Source organism: Alexandromys fortis, unplaced genomic scaffold, assembly GCF_014885135.2.
Source record: "Alexandromys fortis isolate MF-2015 unplaced genomic scaffold, M_Fortis_MF-2015_v1.1 scaffold_85, whole genome shotgun sequence".
Lineage (NCBI taxonomy): Eukaryota > Metazoa > Chordata > Mammalia > Rodentia > Cricetidae > Alexandromys > Alexandromys fortis.
The window spans coordinates 1,188,945-1,209,846 of NW_026067975.1; the positions used below are offsets into that span (position 1 = coordinate 1,188,945).

General features: G+C 45.1%; 1 protein-coding gene across 2 annotated transcripts in view; it reads left to right on the plus strand.

The window, feature by feature from the left end:
* Positions 1–20,902, plus strand: part of Clstn2 (calsyntenin 2) — a 554,741-nt gene that overhangs the window by 401,417 nt on the left and 132,422 nt on the right. The gene's annotated exons all lie outside the window — the stretch shown is intronic.

Sequence of the window (20,902 nt, forward strand, 5' to 3'; positions counted from 1 at the left end):
TTTGATTTTGTTTTTCCTTGTGTCTGAATAATATCCCATTGTGGGACACCTTGGTTATGTGATATGGAGCAGTCAAGTTCATATTGGCCAAGAAGATTCACATTGGCTGGCTTGTATGCTATTGCTCGGTGCTATCAGGACTCTGGGAAGAAAAGCCATCGACAGTTTTACACAGCTATGAACAACACGTTCTTCAACAATGAAAGGCGTGGCAAGTTATGCCCATGGGTGCAATGGTGGCACAGTTGTATGGATGACCAATTGGCTTCAGGTTGGATTGAAGGCTACTCCACAGGAGGAAACGTGGGTTTAGTACTGTAAATCTGGCTAAGAATCCATGACTGGGGTGATCACAGGATCTGGGGTGAACCTACTCTTATTATTCTAAATGGACACTGCATCAAACATCCCTCTAATTTCATAACTCTGCCCATAGATTATTACAGCTGTCAGACCCTAACAGAGAAATCTCTTTGTGTAATGGATGATGTTGACACAGAAACTAGTAATTGGCCAAAGTGTAGAGAATAAGAGTCAAGGGGATGCGCAAGCAAAAATGGGATAGTGTCATTCCCAGACTCAGAGACTATCAGTCACAGTTAGAGTATCGGAGCGCTCCACTCAAGGGACAGTACAAAATAATACAGTATTAATAGACTTATTGATAGCCTATTATTATTGATAAACTTTGTAATTCTTTTTTGTTGTTGTTCCGAAATTCCTCAAAACAAAGACAAAAATTAGTTCCATTTCCTGGTGAGAAAAATCTGGTCCAAGTCAGGAAGCCTACACTAGTCTGTTCAGCAGATCAGGCTCCTCTCCTCTCTGAAGCAAGCCCCACGGGCCAAGCTTCTGTGGACCGCACTAATTATTCCTCTCCTCACTGTCTTAACAAGGGTACTCCAAACTGCACAGACAAAGTCACTGTGGGGGCAAAGATGACACTGCTCACTCTGCGTCTGGACCTAGGGGCGTCCTCCTAGGGGCTCCTCTTCCCTCTCTTCCTCCATGAACCCCAGATAGGCCTGATCATACAGCTGAAAGTGAAGTACAGTTGTGACTTTAGCAGCTGGAAAGCAGGAGGCATTTCCTGGTCTGAGGTCTGCATGAGTCTCCTAAACACTGTCATAAGAAAAATGCCAGGCTTTTAAGTCCTGGTACAAGGGGAATGGATTGTCCTGTAGTTCTTGAGACTGGACTATTGAATGCACAACCCTAACATTGGGGAAGTCACACTTTCTGTTGCACACTCATTCACTTCGCTTTTCCATCAGGTCAGCTCCTAGAGGGTAGGTCGATTTGTTCTTAGTTCCCATGGACTCCTCCACACCTAGCGCAAGTGTGGGCAGAGCCAGTGCCTGGACGACGAGATGTATAGTGAGAGAGTGGGATCACTCACCATTTCCTCAGATGTATGGACATTTGATGCTAAGAGCAGATGATTGCCCAGGGAATCAGTGTGATTGATCGTGGAAGTCAGTTCCTTCCCCTTCAGGCAGCACCTATGTTTTGTCTTCCGGCCGTGCCCCCCCCCATTTCTTTCCGGACTTACATTAGTGGGATAATTGTCTATGATGTTAAGGTTAGCATTGGAACATAAACTAGACACATAGCAGAATTGGGTGACTCCTAAAGAATAAACACTTCTTTCTTCTTCCCAGTTCTTAATTTGGGCCAGATCCAGGTACCAGCGTGGTCACATTCTGGGAAAGTCTTTTTTTTTTATTTCCCTGTGTCCTCGTACAGTGTAAGAGACAAACAAGCCCCCTGAGCCTCTTTCCTGGGGACACTAATTCCATCCCCAAGAACTCCGTCTTCATAACCTAGTTATCTCCCGCAGGTACTGTCTTTAACACCATCAACTGGGGATTTGGTTTAAACACTCAAACCACAGCAGTAACCCTCAAAATAACCTCTCTCCCTGGAAGACGCGAGGTGAAAGAAAGAAAACACTACAGGCTGTTTTTTGTGCAAACTCACAGACGCTAAGCATTCAAATATATCTTCCTGTGCTCTGCGGGAGAGGGGGGCGGTTGGAATCCCTAAAGAGAGAAGGAAGAGGACTCAACTCTTCGCCTCAGTTGAGGGCATCGTTAGTTAGTTGAGGGCCATCAGGTGGTCAGGAAAGAGATTTTTTTCATCTCTGGGGTGATCTGAGAATCCAGCTCCTCTTCCTAAGAAGATGTCAGCTTGAAGGACAGGGGTGGAAACACTTCCTTTGCCTCCTCTGCAGGGTTCAGGGCATGAAGGCGCTGTTAATCGCTCCTAATATCCCAAGCCTGGGGCGATGGGCTCTGAGAGCTGACACATGACGTGATTGGATTCTAACCTCATGCTGGACATTCTGAGCCAGATACTATTTCCTAGCAGGAGGAGCAGGATGCAAAACTACTGCTGCTAACTCTGCGAGGAAGCAGGCAATGCAGGCTTCCCAATCGATAAAGTCAGAGGCATTTTTGAAGCAGTACAGGAATGACTGCCGGTTTTATTTTTCTGGGATCTTCAGGAGTTTGGAGGTATACTCACGTGACCATCCCTGCTGGGGGCTCCGGATCATCTACTAAGACCAGGGAAGGAGGAATGCTACCTCACTCCTAGGTTGCTTAAAATGTGAACCGTGCACAGCTCTTTTGCAGGGAAAGGAAGAAGTGGTCGAGAAGTGGCTACAGTGAGATCAGTCTGGATTTGTCTTGCCTTGGCCTAGCTAGGAAGTGAAGCATCCCATCCACATTGCGGGGTCTGTGGGAGTACAAATAGGCTAATCAGAATGTGATCACGGCGCCTCTGATACAGGGAGAAACAGTCAGAGCGGGACTTTGGCTCTGCTGCAATGGATTCTACCTAAGAAGACATCAGAAGCTCCAGACACCGTAATTTACAGCTCTTTCAAGTTATTTACTATAAACTTAGAAGCTGTCAATCTATTTACATTTGTATTGGATTTCTATTGCCAGGGGTTAAAAAAAAAAGTCCAAGGTGCAGTAAAAGGAAATAAGAGAGACACTGGGAGTCTGTGTGCTGGTAGGCTGTCTTGCAGAAGTGCCTGCCCCTGACTGGGAACTGGGAAAGCCAGGGCACATGGCTTGCAGCCATTTATTCCTGCACTAGCCGAATTTTTGGAAAACAGCAGTTTTATTTTGCTCTCAGATTAGAAAATGAAACCGCTGAAGCTGGGAGTTCTCTCTCCATTATCCTGCATGGCCTTTTGTGCAGGAATCTGGAATTGATTTCCAAATTTCTCCTCCGAGTTTGATTTAACATTTTAATCTGCATGCCTTCGGTGGGAGTTTGCAGACTGTGTTGCTGACAGGAAAACGAAGAATTAGCCAGCCACCAAGGCTCTTGTTATCAGTCCAGCGGTTCTGGCTTTGACTGTGGGGCGTTGGGGGGCTGAGGGAGGCTCCAGGTCTCCTGGCCCCTGTATGAGAAAGGCCTTATCTTCCATTCAGCTGGGTGGAACAAAGCGGAAATCATGCCCAGTGGACAGTAGACCTCTGAACTTTTGTTTTAGAGTTTGAGACTGTCCCCTGGGACGCTGACTTATTACCTCCAGCCATCGATGGGGTAGTAAAAGAGTCCATATACCTCTGTAGTATTGATCGGACTGCCGTTTCTCTTTCTTGTGCAGCTCAAAATATGGATTTTCCTGGCACTTGCCTTGACTTAAATTAAACATTTTAAATATACCTCTGCCCCTTTGGGGTTCCTCACCTAAACATTTGAGAACTTCAGTCCAACGTGCAGAACGTGGGACTTGTCAGAGAGTAGAAATATGGAGTCTCCTGTACCTGCAGCTGTTCCTGGATTGCGGGGGCTCCACCTCACAAAGGTGCAGTCTGCACAATGCAAGCCTGTTGGAAGCTACACACTGGGGTGATATCTGTCAGAGTCCAGCCTCGACAAAATTAGCACGTTCCAGGGTACGAGCGTGAGGATTAGAATTATTAAGCAGAAGGAACAGAGATATGAGAGAAATAAAAGACAGAAACACTGAACAGCACCGGGAGGGGAATTCAGTGAATACTGAACCACCCATGTTTATTTTCCATGTGCTTATATACTTAACTCCAAAAGGGGAGGGTGAAGGCAACAGACATTGACATGATATAAGAAATAGACTTGAATTCTCTGACCTTTGGTCCAGGTGGAGTGGATCCACCTCTATACCCAAAATACTAATTAACCTCACCCTAGGTCAGGATCTCTTGCTTGTAGCCATCCCTGTTTTCAACAACTTGGAAAGGGCAAAAATAAGCTCAAACTCTCTGACCTTTAGTCAAGGTAGAACAGGCTCACATCTGTGGGTCCGCCCACAGGCCCCAGAACCAGGACAAGGGAACAGTCCTGATGTACTTTGAGTAAGTCATCCCATCTGTCAAATGGGTTGATTATCCTCAACAGCCAGGCTGTTGCTAGAGAGGGGATTAGGTCACAGCAGGCACAGTGACCAGCAGTGAGTCTGGGAGGGACTTGGGACTAATTCATGTGTTCGGCTGCATCGCTGGTGTGGAAGAGTCAAGCTAATCAGCCAGAGCTCAGAAATGGCACCATGCATGAGCAGGCCCCCAAACCCTGCAGTCAGGAGAGATTGATCTCTGCACAAGACTCTGGGAGAAACTAGGGCCTGGGCAATGGTCACACCGGCCTTGAAATGATATTGGTTAAAGGGGATGATGATTGACAACTGGCAGGGGAGGAGCAAGGAGTCAGGACTCTCGCGAGAGTGTGATAAGTGTATTTTGGACACAGAACAATGATGACCTCCAGGAGGCTTTTGCTGCCTTGGGATGTCAAACCAGAAGAAAGTGAGCTTCAGCTCACTCTGGAAGTTGCCCCCGCTGACACCAGTGATGACCAACACTGCTGATTTTTCTCTCCAGAATTCTGCAAATTGCATTTTGCAGTTCACCTTGGTGGTTTAACCTTCCTTGTAGTTCAGTGTGGTAGACTCTGGTACGCGTCCATCTTACAGATGGAAAGATGAAGGCTGGAGTGAAGACTTCCGGGACTTCCAGCCAAGGCCACAGTTAGTAACGACTTGTTGGAGCCAAAACATTCTGATTCCATAAATTACCATCTTGACCACGACACCACACTTCCTCTAATTACACTGAGATGCGCCTTCTCTGGCACCCAACTAACATTTTTGAAGCATTTGGGGTTAAATTAGACCTCCCTTTAATCTGTGTGGGAAAGTCTGGGAGATGACTAAATACATATTCTAGCCTCAAAGAATTCTAAGGAAAAAAAACAGCGTACAGATAGCAATAAGCAATGCAGCAAAGGGGCAACTCAAAGAGGTGACTGTTCTAAATATATAAACATAAAAAACAAAAGGGCTGGGGAACAAAAGAAGAAGAATGCAGTTCGACCTCAGGCAGAGAGAGCAAACTTCGCTGGCTGGAGAGGCGGCTCCTGGAAGCTGAGCAGCTCAGTGCACAGAATTTGCTATGCAGACCTAAGTTTCTGCAGCTGAGAGTAAGGAAGGGCAAGCATGACTTCGCCAGAACAGACACTGCTTTTCTGGATAAACTGTTTTTCTAAACATCAGGGTGGGAGGTAAATCATATCACCTGTTTTTGCAAAATCAAGGCTCCAGGGAGATGGGTCTGAGCTGCTTTCTGGAGTTTCATGAGCAGCAGATTTGCTGGAGTCTGTTTCATGACCCTGGCTTTAGCACCACCCACCTTTAGCAGTGCCCGTCTTGGCTTAAGAAGGATTTTGGAGGAGACCATTATTATACTGAGACCTGAAGCTTTCACAAGAATTCTATAGATAGATACAAAAAGAATTTTCTGATATTTGACCAAGAGCAGGTAGAAAGGCTCATGGGTTTTGCAACAAGGGTTGTTGATGGCTTCAACAACGCTTAATGATCTCTCGAGTTTTCTGAAAATCTTGGGCCTCCACCGGCTCTTGTGTGCTGATGAAGTGCTGAAGCTGGCTTGTTTGTTGGAGTGCTTTTGGTTTTCTGAATTTCCAAATCTTACCCAGTTTAGCCAGGCACAGTACCTGCCTTTAATCCCAGCCCTTGGGAGGTAGAGGCTGATGGATCCCTGTGAGTTTGAGGTCAGCTTAATCTACATAGTGAGTTCCAGGATAGCTGGGGCTATGTAGAGAGACCATCTCAAAACAAATAGAAGTAAATTGAGAAAGACAGAAAAGGGGAGGAGGGGAGGGAAGGAGGGAGGGAGGGAGGGAGGGAGGGAGGGAGNTCCAGGATAGCTGGGGCTATGTAGAGAGACCATCTCAAAACAAATAGAAGTAAATTGAGAAAGACAGAAAAGGGGAGGAGGGGAGGGAAGGAGGGGGGGAGGGAGGGAGGGAGGGAGGGAGGGAGGAAAGGAAGGAAGGAAGGAAGGAAGGAAGGAAGGAAGGAAGGAAGGAAGGAAGGAAGGAAATCTTATCCCACTTATTGCCATGTCCTCTGTGACATTCGTTCTTTAACTAACCAATCCAGAGCGAGGCCTCTTTCTTCCTGAAGTGTCCCTCATCAAACAGCACACATATTCCTAGACAGTAAATACTATTTGAAGCTGGAATACTTCATACTAAGGAATTCTTTATACATTGCAAAATTTGCATGGTTCTTACTTAGTTCTTGGTCCATTATTGGGAGATAGTGAAATGATGGCCGGGGTCTAGGCCGCCCATCTCCCTTAAGGCTAAGGTCAAGCCAGTTCATACACACAGTGGGGAGAGGATCCTTTGTGGGGAGGAAAGAATCTGACCCCTGCCAAGGGTGTCAGTTCTTCTGTAAAGACAGCACAGTGCCGCTGCTCGCCTCCCCAGCTTCTGAAACCTTTCAGGCTCTAATGCCTTCCTTGGAATTAAAGTAATGGAAACATGGTCATAAGGAACCCACTTCAGGCCCCATCCGGCCATAAAACGGTAATAGTGTAAAAGCCAGGCAGTGAACACTGAGGAGTGACTTGAGGTAGCCAAGTAAACGTCTGCTGGGTTTTTTAATTAACTGCCTCTAAATAATGAAAATGAGCAAATTAGGCTTGCTTTTAGTAGCAAAATGCCATTGCGACTTGAATGTTTCTGTTGATGGATGGCGCGGTGCTTTGAAGGGGAGGCGTAAATCTCACAGCAGCTGTGGAAGTGCCTTGAGCCTGGGTCTACCTCTTCCCTGGCGAATAGCATTAGAGGTTATTATTCGCCTCTGGGTTTGTGCGAAGGGAAAGTCAAGAAAGAGCCAAGCCCAGAGGCTCACTCCTGGCCCTAGATTACTGTAGTGATTATTATCATGTGGCTTAGAAGGCCTTTGTGGACTCAGGGAAAGAGAAATTCAAATTTTGACTTACAATCTTTATTGAACATTGAACACACTTTTAAATGTGTGTGTGTGTGTGTGTGTGTGTGTGTGTGTTTGAGCCTAAGTGAGAATTTGTATACCCCATGAGTGCAGAAGCTTGCAGAGGCCAGAAGAGGGCATCAGGAGTTACAGACAGTTGTGAGCTGTCATGTGGGTTCTGGGAATCCAATCCTGGTCCTCTGCAAGAGCTGTAAGTGTACTTAACCATTGAGCAACCTCTCTCACCTCTGGGGCACATCTGTTAAATTCCGTGGTTCTGTGTGAAGAAACTAAGCTTACAATGCACTCAAGGGATTCTGAAGCTATCATTGACACAGTGCCTGATCCCCAGTGTCCAGGAGCTGATCTGTGAGAGTGGGCATTTAGCAACTTGTCTTTTCCTGATCTTGGAAGACATAGTTATGGCGATACTGTTTCTTTTACATGCCTGTTATCAACCTGAGTAGGTCACATTATATGGCTAGCCGACTGGCAGATCTTACTACCTAGGGGTGTTGAATTTTGGCAAATTCTTTTCTGCATCTATGGAGACAGAGTTGACCTCTCTCCTTTGTGCTGTTAACATGGGGAATTACATTGACTGAATCTTGCTATCCTGAATAAATCCTTTTTATTTATGATCTTCTTTATAGAGTTAGAGGGAATTTGCTAGTGTATTGTTAGTGTTGTTTTATCTATGTTTCTGATAGATAAAGTTTGTAATTTTATTTGATTTTGATTCTTGTGTCAGGTTTTGGTCTTAGGGTAGTGAGAGCCCATGGAAGTCAGAAGGGCACATCAGAGCCCCTAGAACTAGAGTTGCAAGTGATTGTGACCTGCCATATGGGTGCTGGGAACTGAACTCAAGCACTCCAAACTTGAGCCTTCTCTCCAGCCCCCAGACTGTCCAGACTTTAGAACAAATTTTACAGCTATATGTTTTTCTCTAAGTATATGTTTGACTATGCCCTATGAGTCTTGATATGTGGTGCTTGTATTGAGTTCAGCTCTACTTACTTTCTAGTTTCTCTTGCATTTTTCCCTTTGATCAGTGCATGAAGGTACATATTGCCTAATTCTAATTTCCATTACATTTACTTACAGTTAAATGCTTGTGGTTGGTTTATTTCCTTTGTGCCAAGAGATCATAATCTGTACATTTTCTTCCTTGTAAACTGTAGGAATCATTTTACGACCCACATATGGTCTCAGTCATCTGAGGTTGAAATGAATGCATCTTCTGCCCTTGAGTGTGATGCTCCATTATTACATATTAGGCAGGACAGCATAGCTGGGGTACCAGTTAGTCACCTGTGACTTTAATGATGTGTTTGGATTGATCCTATTAATTACTTGTAGTGAGAAGCAGCGAGCCTCTTCCTGCCGCCCAGCTCCTGGCCACCTGGCTAGCTTATGCCCCAAAATAGCAACACACAAACTGTATTCATTTAAACACTGCCTGGCCCATTATATCTGGCCTCTTCTTGGCTAACTCCCACATCTTGCTTAACCCATATTTAGTAATCTGTGTAGTACCACGAGGTTTGGCTTACCGGGAAGATTCTAGCCTACGTCCATCTTGGGCTGGAGCTTCATTGCGTCTGACCCAGAGAGGAAAGGCATGGTGATTGTCTCACTTCCCTCTTCCTCCCAGCATTCTGTTCTGTCTACTCCACCACCTAAGGGCTGGCCTATCAAATGGGCCAAGGCAGTTTCTTTATTAACCAATGAAATCACCTATATCAATTACCGAAAAAGGTAGTGCTAAAGTTCTTCAATCAGGAGTGTGGGGTTTCTCCCTTTAACGCTGTCCATTGTTGCTTCATGATTTTAAGGGTATTCATAAGAATTTATTTCAAGTAGTGGATTAAGAATATTCAAATACTTGTATTAACCTAGGGTTGGGTTTTGCCATCTCTCTCTTTAGGAAGGGATCTGATTTTCCAGCATCTATTTATATTTCTGTATTTAAGATGTAATGTGGGAATATTGTGGATTGTCACATTTCTTTGAATTCTTTTGATATTTTCATTAATCAATCCATCAACTCAGTTAGGCTCAGACTAGTAGCTGTGTTCCGCCTGTCATGGAGTCAGTTCAACCAACCCATTCCTGGGGCCTGAAGCCCACTTCCCACCCGCTGAATGTCCAAGTGCCAGCAACAGCCATGAGCTGGGGGTCCCCCTCCCTTGGATGTTTTCCTCAGACCTCCCCACCAAGTATTGTATTTGCCTTTCATATCTGTGGCTCTGCTCATCACCTGGTACAAGGGGTCAAGTCTGAACAGTGCCTAATGCTTTCACTTCAAAGTAGAAAACAAAATTTTTGTTTCCTTTTAAAGATTTGAGTAAAAAAAAAACCTGTCATCAATGAGAAGGACTAATAAATCCATAGGAACTAATAATGGATGCATTTGTGACTCAAGGCAGGTAAACCCACTGCAGCCGGAAGAGGAAATACTAGCCCAGAAACTGGGTCCAACGCTCTCCTTTCCCACCCTGCTAAACCATTTTTGCAGATTTATGATGTTGTGGGGAAATGGTCCACGTGTTAGTTTTTACTCATCCACATCACACAAAATTCCCCAGATCCCTTGTTAGCTTCTGACCTTGTATCAGTTAGCCATGCAATATATGACAGTTTGTATGACCCTGTTGTTCTAGTTAGAAATGGGGCAATCAAAATACCATCAGAGTATGACTTGATCTGCAAAGCGTATTTATTTTATTGGCAAACTAATTCTAGTGTAATAGCATTAAACTTATTGGCTTTTATAGTTTTTAAAGGAATAATTATAGTGGCTAATTCTGATGGCTCCGTGTGAAATATAAACTAGACTCCTCTGGCTAACGTGCTTGCACCTTAGCTGAGAGCAGTAAAAGCCATTTCTCTACATAGACATCCAGTGCCTACAAGTGACCAATATGCTGTTACTTTACTCTTGATGTTATTAAGCTTTAAAATACTATCCTATCTATACCAGTTCTCTGCAAACCGTCTTGAAGAGGCCATGCTAACTCAAGGCCTGGCAGCGAGCACTTTGGGAACTGTAATTTGGTGTGCTTTTTCTTCCTCTGCAGAAGGTCAAACGGGCCATTATTCTAAGAGGCAGCTTTATCCTAAATGCTATGAACAATGTCAGAAAACTTAACACCAACATAAAATAATAAGTTTAGTTATTATAGGATGCATCCTTTCTGAGTTTAATTTATTTCTATGGGAAAATTGACCTTTGATTATATGAGCTATTAATTATGTATCATAGAGCTGTCCAACTGAATCCTGACCCTAGCCACTGACATAACTGTTTATTTTCTAGTAACTATAACACAGAGATAAAAAGTAAAAATAAAACAAAAAATAAAACAGGTTGTGGCAGTTTGAATGAGAACGAACCTGATTGGCTCAGATACTTGAATACTTGGTGTCCAGTTGGCAGAACTGTTTGGAAAGGATTAAGAGGTGTGGGGGAAGTGGGTTCTAGGGGTGGGATTCGAGGTTTCAAAAGGAAGACTTGTGAGGTAAACCAAATTTAATGTTTTATTTTATAAGCTGTCTTGGGCATGGTGCTTTGTCACAGTGATAGAAAAGTAGCTAAGACACGGGTGAATTAATACATATTATTGAATTTATAAAATTTACTATTGTATCAACATCTTATTTTATCCCACGCAATTTCACTGCAATAGGGTCTCTCTGTGTATCCCAGGCTAGCCTTCCACAGATGGTCCTCCTGCCTCAGCCTACATATATGCAACACCTGCTGGATAGTATTCATTAAAAAGTCTTTATCCTTATAAAATATCTCAATTTTGACACTAAATTTTCATCAGAACTATTTGATTGGCATTTTGGTTTTGTATAATTTGTTTTCCAAAAATGTTAATCACATACTTTAAAGTTTCCCACAAGTGAAATATCTGCTCTTAATTTTAAACTTAAAACCAATTGAATAAAATGCAAAATCTATTTCCTTGATTACAGTAAGCCCATGTTCAGGAGTCAGGTGTGAGGAGTAGCCTCTGTACCTGCGAGAGTGCACACAGAGTGTCTAGTGAGTATCTCTTGAGGAATGCCGCTTCCTGGGCCTCTCTGAGATCCCAGAGATACTGCAGACCAGGAGATGTAAAAAGCCATAGAAAGAGATCTTCTTGGGACTGGAGAGATGGCTCAGGGTAAAGAACACTGCTCTTTCAGAGGACATGCGTTCAATTCCCAGCACTCCCACATGGCACCTCACACCTACCTTCTGTAACTCCAGTCCAGTGGACATGATGCCCCCTATGGCCTTCTTTGGCACTGCATGTGTGCGTCACACAAGTTCATGTAGGAAAAACACCCATACACATAAACTGAAATAAAAAATAAATCTTACAAGAAAATTATTTGATTCCTCAAGCACAATTCTGAACAGCTCTGTCTAAACTCTAAATCTTCCTCTGTAATTGTCAGTCCTGGAATCTTGAGGTCTCACAGGTACCCGCTGGCCCCAGACACCTCTCGTGATCAGTGATCTTGTTTTATGTTTAGCTTCTGTTCCGAAAACCCAATTGTCAGCCCCTGGAGGGGAAGATCAGAGTCCAGGGCTCTAGGAGCCTCTTGCAGCTGCTAAGACTCCCTCCCATGGGAGAAAGACGCTACCCAAGAGGGTATGAGGAAAATCCAAAAAAATAATTAGGGACCTTTATATTTGCATGTAACTTCTCACCCTCCAAGGTACCTAGGTATCTGCTACTCATTTTCCTAAATGGCAAGGGAGAGTTGAAATAGACAGGCTTTAACCACAGTCTTGGTTTAAGTCTAGCTTAGCTATTGACCATGTGCTGCACACAGTGGAATCAATCTCTTACAGCAAGACTCCCCACCTTACTCAACATGATCCATTCTGGCTTGACAATGGAAAAATAATTTTGTGATTGGGCCTCAAGACTACACTTCTTTTTTGAGATACTTATTAGGTTTGAAAATCTTTTGGCAGATAGCAAGAATGTAACCATTGCAAACCTAGTCACTATCCCATTTGGTGTGATTTCGCGGTTTCGTCTGTTGTCTGTGCACCGTGACACCTGGCTGGACTGGTACACCCTCCGTATCCCAGGGAGGCAGCCAAAAGCAGAGCACACACGATGCCGCTAAGAGCACGCAGTGCACCTGGAGAAGGGCCTGTGTCTGTTTTGTTGTCGCCTTCTGCTGCCTTCCTGAAGCCAGAAAGTGACAACTGCCTTGGGGATTAAATTAGATTCCCACAAAGCACTGAGCCCAGGTCCTGCCATTACTCGCTAGTTCTTAGCTTAAAAGACAGCAAGAGTTTTAATTATAGTGTGGTGTTTGACAGGCGGAAGGCAGTTTTATTGCCCTTACACGGGTGGGAAATGAAGGTGAGGAGGACTGCTTCTGAGGGTCTAAAAATGACAAGGCAGAGTTTGAGACTAGGCTTACCTGCCTCAAGGCATTCCCACAATGCCTTGGAATAGAAGCCCTGAAACATGCTATAGAGACATGCCTGGGACCACAGGGTGGGATTTTGGGTCCACAAAGCGGCTTAGGCTGAAACTCCTTTTCTTCAGCTGCAGCATCCTCTGAGGTAGTTCCATGACACAAGGCAACCGTGTCTGGACATATCTGATGTTGAAATAAGAGCTGCGGCGGGGTTGCGTCCCCAACACCCCGGCCGCTTGGCTAGCTCCTGCCCGAAATAACAACACACAAACTGTATTCATTTAAGAACTGCTTGGCCCATGAACTCTAGCCCTTACAGGCTAACTCTCGCACCTGGACTAGCCCATTTCTAATAATGTGTGTAAGCACCCCAAGGTGCGCTTACCGGGAAGATTCTAGCCTAGGTCCATCCTGAGTTGGAGTTGCCTGGGAGAGCGGAGCATGGCGTCTCTGCTCCACAGCAGAGCTGTCGGATCTCTCTGGGAGCAGAGCAGAGTCTGACCTCACTTCCTCTTCCGCCCAGAATTCTATTCTGTTTATTCCGCCCACCTATCTTTTAACCTATCAGGGCCAGCAGTTTCTTTATTGCTCAGCCAATGAAATCAACAGATTGATATGACACTCCCACATCAATCTGAGATGAGATGAACTCCTTCTCACCTGTGATCCTAGAGTACACATGCATACACACACACACACACACACACAGTGCTGATGCTTTCTTTGGCTGTAGGCACTGCAGGGAAGCCTTGCCTGCCTATCTGCCTCCTCTGTCTACAGAGATAGACTGAGACTTCTGTTTCTTCCAAGCCTCTTATCTCCAGCCAGGCAGGTCAACACACAGAAACGGAGGCTGTTCCCACCACGTTGCTAAGGCCCTGCCCCACAGTGAACACCCAACAGATGTGAGCAGCCATGATCTCTAGAAATCATTACCACTCGTTCCTGTCATGCTGGGTTCTTTTTACCCAGGAATGGTTTCTCGTAAGATTATGCACTGGAAGCCCTTCAACTGCAGAATCGCTGGACGCGAGGCAGACCAAATGATCACTTAACCTCCACTCAGGTGTGGCTTGATCTAATAATGGCTGTCTGAGCTGTGGGACCTTTCCGTGTCTCCAGAATACATAGAAGCTGTTGCGTCCTTTACTTATGCAGCAGATGCTGCTAAGGAGGGAAAATGTCCTCTCTTCAGTTTCTCTAAAATGTGATGCTTTCCCCAAAAAACAGAGAGAGAGAAAAAAGAGGGTGTGGCTTCACTCTCAGCATAAAACTTTAGGAAATGTCTTTTCAAATCAAAGAATATATTTTTGCTTTCCTTAGTTCTAAGCAGAAAGAGAGCTATAATCACCACCTGCTCTGTTCTGGCTTCTACTGGGAATTGAGGCAAGGTGACAATGTGCATCTAATCTAAGTGCCTGCAGGCCAGAAGGCAGCATTTTCTGTAATTGTACTAAAAAGCCGAGTGACCTTCATACTTCCCCAGGTGCACACTGAGTGTGGCATTGTAGCCTCAGCCTCGTGGGACTTTCAAGATTAGGCGCGATTGGTACTCCCATCTTTAAGGAAAAGTAACCTAGGAAGCACTCAAGGTCATAGATCAAGGGAGAGCAGAGAAAGGACCCAGTGCCTGGTGTGTCTAAACAACTCCCTCCCCTCTCCCCAACCAGGGAGGAGGCACCCACAGTGACAACCCCACACAGCTTCCCTTTTAACTTTCTACTCCTGGGTGATCATAAATTTTTAAACTGAAGAAGGAGGGCTTCAAGTCAATTTGTTTGAGTATAGGCTTATTCCTAAGTTCAGCTCTCACTTGATATTCTGAGCATGATTACCCAGGATGTAATTAGCATCTGTCCTTTCCCGTTGTATTATGGTCACAGTGACTGTAAAAGTATACTCGAAAGCCTGCACTCAGCCCTGGGACTGTGCAGTCAGTGCCAACTGAGTGCCAAGTGGGTGCTAGGGAGGACGGAGTGTGCAGCTGACAGCCGGTTGTCCAACTCTAGGGCCACCTCCCCAGTCTGGAGGAGGAGGGTCCCAAGACCCATCTTTCCCTCTACTGTAAGTCTTGCCCTGGACAGATGTTTGCTCTACGACTCTCATCGTGTTTGTGGTGTGGTTTCTGAAGGGACGGTGCAGCCACTAGGCTGGGATGGTTCTGGAAGATGCAGGAATGGTTGGGTCTGCGCGGGATAATGTATTCAGTTCCCCTAACTGTATCCGAAAAGGCTGTTAGCAAACCCCAGTCACTCTGATAAGCAAAAATAGCCAAACAAAATCCTTTCCAACTCCACTCCGATCTCCCCCTCCCCTATGGCACAGTACTGATGCCATGTAACTTCCAAGGTACTGTCCCTGGCTGGTGACATCTGGGCAGGGGAGGTGATGTATGAGTTACAGCCAATTGCTGCAAGATGCTTTCCCTTGAAAGATTGTTTTGATGACATGTACGACATACACTGGAATTGTTTCTGATGGCTAAATGAGCTGCCCACTCACTCTCTTTGGTTTCCAAGCAGAAAGAAGGACTTCACCAGAAGGCTGTACGTTTTGTTTAATATAATGACAGAGGTCACAGAAAGCATTGACACTTCCTCTGGGTCAGACATGAAATGTTTTGCATATATCAAGTCACTTAACCCTCCAACAACCCTGAGAGGTCACTACCACTAATTGGGACCTCGTGTTAGAGATGAGGAAGCAAGCAGAGAGAAAGTGATGTGTGCAGGACCACAAAAGCAATCAGCCACAGCTCTACGGCTTCAACCCAGCCTGGCTGGCCCTCGATTTACAGGAAGCAGAATGATGTTTCTTTACCCCAGCACTTTACTGTATAGATAGAAAATTCTGGCTGGACACTTTCTGCAGTGACCCACATGTGAGAGGCAAACAAAGTCCATGAGTGCTCTGCAGGGCTTGGGGTCATAGTTGCACACCAGGAGCAGGCTATGACCCCACGAACTATGTGACAGCCACATCTTGGAAATGGGAAGAACAGCAGTTCCCAGGAATTTTGTTCTCGTGACCTCTTTATGTTCTCAAGCACTAGTTAGTGCCCTCAAGCACTTTTCTTTGTGTGGGTCGTTCATCAATATTTATTTAATTAGAAACCAAACCTGAGACACTTTCAAATGTGCAGTCATTCATGTAAAACAGCAATAATAAACTCATTGCAGATTGCCATAAATAACAAGATTTGACAAATATATTTTCCAAAGCAAATTTATAATAAAAAGCCTTGCCAACGTTTTTGCAATCTAATGTCTAGCTCAATAGAAGTTTCTAGAACCTTCAGTGTACAGTGTGCTGTGCCAGGGATGCAACCATACTTCCAGTTTCGTCACACACAACACCAAAGGACACGAAGTCGTGTGCTGGTATATGCTTGCAATGCCAGAACTCAGAAGGCAGGAAAATCACACATTAGCTTAGCCTGGGCAGTATGATGAGACCCTGTCTCAAAACAACAGGACCAAGAAGAAAGTATGAACCCGAGGGTTTAGACGAACAAATTCAATAAAATCGATATCATTTACTGAGGAACTAAAGTCATTCTCTGCTAATATTAACTTCGTTTTTTAACTGTGAGGATGCTACGGTGAAAAGGCAACTAGGCACTACTCAGCCTCCCATGTCTTTATTTGCATTGCTTTTACATCAGCAGTACAAAACTCAGCTTAGTGAAAAGCCAGATAGCATCTTAGTGGTAAGAGGATGTCACCATGCCCTTGTGGTACCCTACAAAGAGCCTTGGAATCTCTCCAGACTGCCCTAGGGAAGCTCTGTGCTGGAGCATCCCAGTGACAGGGTAACGAGTGCCATGCATGGACTGATGGGTGCTGGGACTAAATGCACACATGTACATTTCATTCCTCATTGTCAAAGTGACCCCGGAGGAGTCCTTTGGCCTCTCCCAGACTCAGTTTCCTCATCTGGAAGATGGAATCCACACAAACCTTTGTTCAAGTGTAAGAGTTGTGCTTTCAAAAATATTCTTTGAAAAGCAGTTTAGAGAACCGGAGAGATGGCTCAGCAGTTTAGCACACTCGTTTTTGCAGAGGACCAAATTTGATCTCCCGTGCTCACATGACAGCTCACAATCATCTGTAATTCCTGTTTCGGGGATCAGATGCTCTCTTCTGAGTTCTGCGAGTACCAGGCATATGAGCATGCAGGCAAAAGAGTCACACACATAAGATAAATTTAAAAAAAATAAAGAAAATCAATTTAAAAACATTTTTCTCAGAAACTTCTGACAGAGCCAGAGACACAGCGATACCAATTTCTGCTGAGTCTGGAGAGTGCCTTCCTGCTGAAGAGAAGGCAACAGGGCACCACAGACAGAAGCTTGAGGGGTAGGAGCCAGCACATCCTACCTCAGAACTATGACTGTTCCTTCTGGTCAGGCTCGTGTTTGTGATGAAGCTGAGTTCATTTACCTTCAGCTACTGTGGGAAGGTTCTGGCACCCAGAGGCTCGGTGATCTCAGCTGACGCCCCCCCCCCATTGCTAACCTGTGTGTGTCAAACACTGTTTCTGCCACACCGGCTCCCCACACTCATGCACAAAGCATGTTGGAAAAGCAAGATTTTGATAGTGATGTTTTTATTTGGAGACCATTCAGCCTGATTTGTTTTAAAGTGCTTCATCCTCCTACAGAAAATCTTTATTAGTAACAAACTCTAGACCAAGGTGACCCAGTATATTAGGTATTGATGCTGAGAGTCAGTACAAGCATCATTATGCCAAAACTCCACCCCGGGGCTTTCTCTTAACTTTTTCTTTCTTTCATTCAATTTGTGGTAATTTTTCTAATTGATATAGCCCTAACTATAGAAAAATGAAAAACCTTTTTCGCTACTAAGTAGCGCCAGTTTGTGTGCATGGTGTCTGTGTGCGTGGTCCATGTACTGCCTGTGCCTGTGTTGGAGCACACGGAGGCCAGGGCAGGACACGGAGTTTCTCTATCATTCTCTGCCATTACCTTGAGACAGGGTATCTCACAGGACCAGAGCTCTCCGAATCTGTCTCCACTCCTCAGTGCTGTGTAACAGGTATGAATAGATATACCTGTCTTTTTACCTGGATGCTAGGGATTCAGACACAGATCCTTAGGACAGCAAAACAAACCCTCTTAATCCCGGAACTATCTCCCCAGCCTCAGCAACATCAGCTTCAAACGCAAACATTTAACTGGAACCCAGTGCCTTTCTGACCACAGAGCCCTGTGTGCTCCCACATCACGCACCCAGGAAGCTGGTTCTACAATAGTTTCTTTACCGCCACACTGGACCCCACAGTGTTGGACTCACCCTGCCCCTTCCTATTGAGTGAAGGTCCCCAAGGTATATTGTCCCTCTGTCTGAAACAAGATGTTGTTCCAGTAGACTTGTAACTCCTCTTTCTCCTCCTGCATTCTCTGCACGGCCTTCACATGCTTAGGCGGGCATACCCTGCATGTCCCGCCAGGTCTGAACTCTGCATCTCTTCTTCAGCGCGCATGTGGTACTTACTCCCTGTTCCTCATCTAGGGATGTGGCTATCTGCCGGCGCATTTTCCTAGACTGCAAGTAGCAGTGTGTGGTCTGTAGCTGGGGCTGTGTTCATCACTGCTTCACTGAGGCCTGGTCCTTAGTTCCTGATAAATATTTACTGCATGAATGGATGGATTCTCTATCAAGAAAATGTTTGTGCAACCGGAGCATACGCATCCAGTAAAGAGGCTTGAGAATTAGTGTGATTTGAGTTCTAAGTTATGCCCCCAAAGGGACCAAATTCTCTTTCAGCCTGCATTGGTGAACACTAAGAGGTCCCTGAGCTGGTCCCATTTGTAGTTGGGTCTTCTTTCAAAACAAAGGCTCTTTGATAACACCTGATGTTTTAAGGTACCCAAGTCCTTTGTGTTTCCAGTGTAGTGCAGTGTCAAAGGCTTATTTGATAGGATCACCAGCTTACTGCCACTTTAACAAAATACCTGAAAAAGAAATGGTTTGCTGTGGTTTATTGTGTCAGAGGCTTCAATGCATGGACCTTTTGCCCTGTTGCTCTGGGCCCCAGGTGAGGCTGTGTGGGCCCTTAGCCCTATTGCCTCAGGTCTGAGGTGATACTGAGAATCACAGTGGGGGCACCAGGTAGAACAAAGCTGTTCTTATGACAGCCAGAGAGGACAAGAGGAAAAAGGGAAGGCTCCCGCTGACCTGCTGATGACCTGGTGATGGTGGATCGTCAATCCCTCCACCACGTTACTGCCACACCTCTGACCGCTGCTGCATGGGGAATCAGGCCTGCAATAAATGAGTCTTGGGAGGGTGGGGTCACTTCATATCCAAATTATAACAGTTGGTCCTCCAAAATGCTAGTGTCACTGAATTACACTGAACTAAGCAAGATGGAAATGCATGACCCAAAAGTTTACTTCTCCTGGGTCTCCTCTGTGTCCTTTCCCTCCCCCTCCCCTTTTGCTTCTTAAGGATTGCTGAGTCTTGTGAACTACTTTGGTTGTGATCAGATGTTCCCAGCAGAAAATTACCCTCATCTATTTTAGGTCTAGGTTGGCTCTTCAGAATGAAATGGTCTGATTAGCCTTATAATCATGGTGGTGGTTGGGCACTTCAGAGAATGCTCCGCAACCAGTTTGAGTACATTGGTAACATTGTCACAGAGGTCCTGATCTTGGGATGGAATCACAGGGCACACAAGCTAATTCAGAGCAGGAATTAAACTCAAGGATCAGATAAAACCTGTTCTTCTGCCCTAAAGGCTACAGAGTTACCCTTGTCAGAATGGGCCATGCTGAGGTGCCCAGTGAACCTTGGACAGCAGCCGTTAATGGGAGCCTATGTTCCTGTTAGAACCTGCCCCACAACCCATTCTCCCCATTACTGTATATCTATATTTGAGAAATAACCAGGAAGGGAGGTAGTGAAAGTGGAATGTTCATAATGAAATTGAAGATCAAAGAAATAATCAGAAAAGCAGAAGCCCACAGGTAATATTGGTATTGATTGAACATCTTAGAAAACATTGTTAGAAAGAGATCAGGGCATGCTGCCTCTATGGAAAATGCAGGACTCAGCTCAGCCATACTTGGATTAGAATATGAATCATTCCCAGAGGCATCCCTGGGGGGCTCTGTAGACATCTTAGTATTCTTTGGAGATAGAGTGGTATAGGAGAATGCATGTGGGTTTACAAGTCAGCCATACCTGCATTTAATGCCCAAGTTTACCTTAGTGACATTGAGCAAGTAACCTCATTATCTTCCTCTTCTCTCTCCTCCTCTCCCTCCTCCTCTTCTCCTTCCTCCTTCTCTTCTCCCTCCTTGTACTTCTTTGTGTAATTCATATAAGTTTGAGTCATGAAGGCCTATAATCTCACATTTAGAAGGCTAGGGTAGGAGGATTGTGAGTTCCAGACCATCCTGGACTAAATCGTAGGACCCACGCTCAACAACAGAAGGACAATCATGATTTGTATAAACTTGTATAGAACAGTTGCCTTGTCAGTTTGTCATGAAGGTCAAATAAGATTGCCTAGATACAAAGGTCATTTCCCAAAGCAGGCGTGCAATCAATTATATTATTCCTTTGCCTCGAAATTTCAGCACCTAGCAACAGCTGGACAGGGTCTGGGCTAGAGTAGTGAGACAAGGCAGTGCCTCTGCCACCCTGAGAGCAAATTCTCCTAGGCACATCCCAGGCAGTTCACATGCCTCTCCCTGGTCCAGGTGTATACCTGAAGCAATGTCAGACCAAGGGTGAGGCATCTCAGAATAGATGTCCTTCTCCCTGACACCATTCCCGGAACCACCTTACTGATGACATACCTAAAACCCAGAGAAGCACTGTCACTTGTCTTAAACCTGCCATTTGTACATAGCACACTTGAAATTTGAACCCATATATATTGGTTCTATACTTTAGTAGCCTTCAGTTGGGCTTCCCTACCCGTCTCAAGTGCTAGCATACCCCTATGTGCCGTAAGTGGCCTCTGGATAGCTGGGCACCGTTCCCTGACGCCTGCAAGTGCTCTCAATACCATAAGAGGACACGTCTCAAATTTTCAGCACATCTCAAAACATTTACTACAGGGCCTGCTTTATAGTCAGAGTTCAAGAAATAAATATTCACAAACAGAGGGGGAAAAGGAGATTCTTGTGAT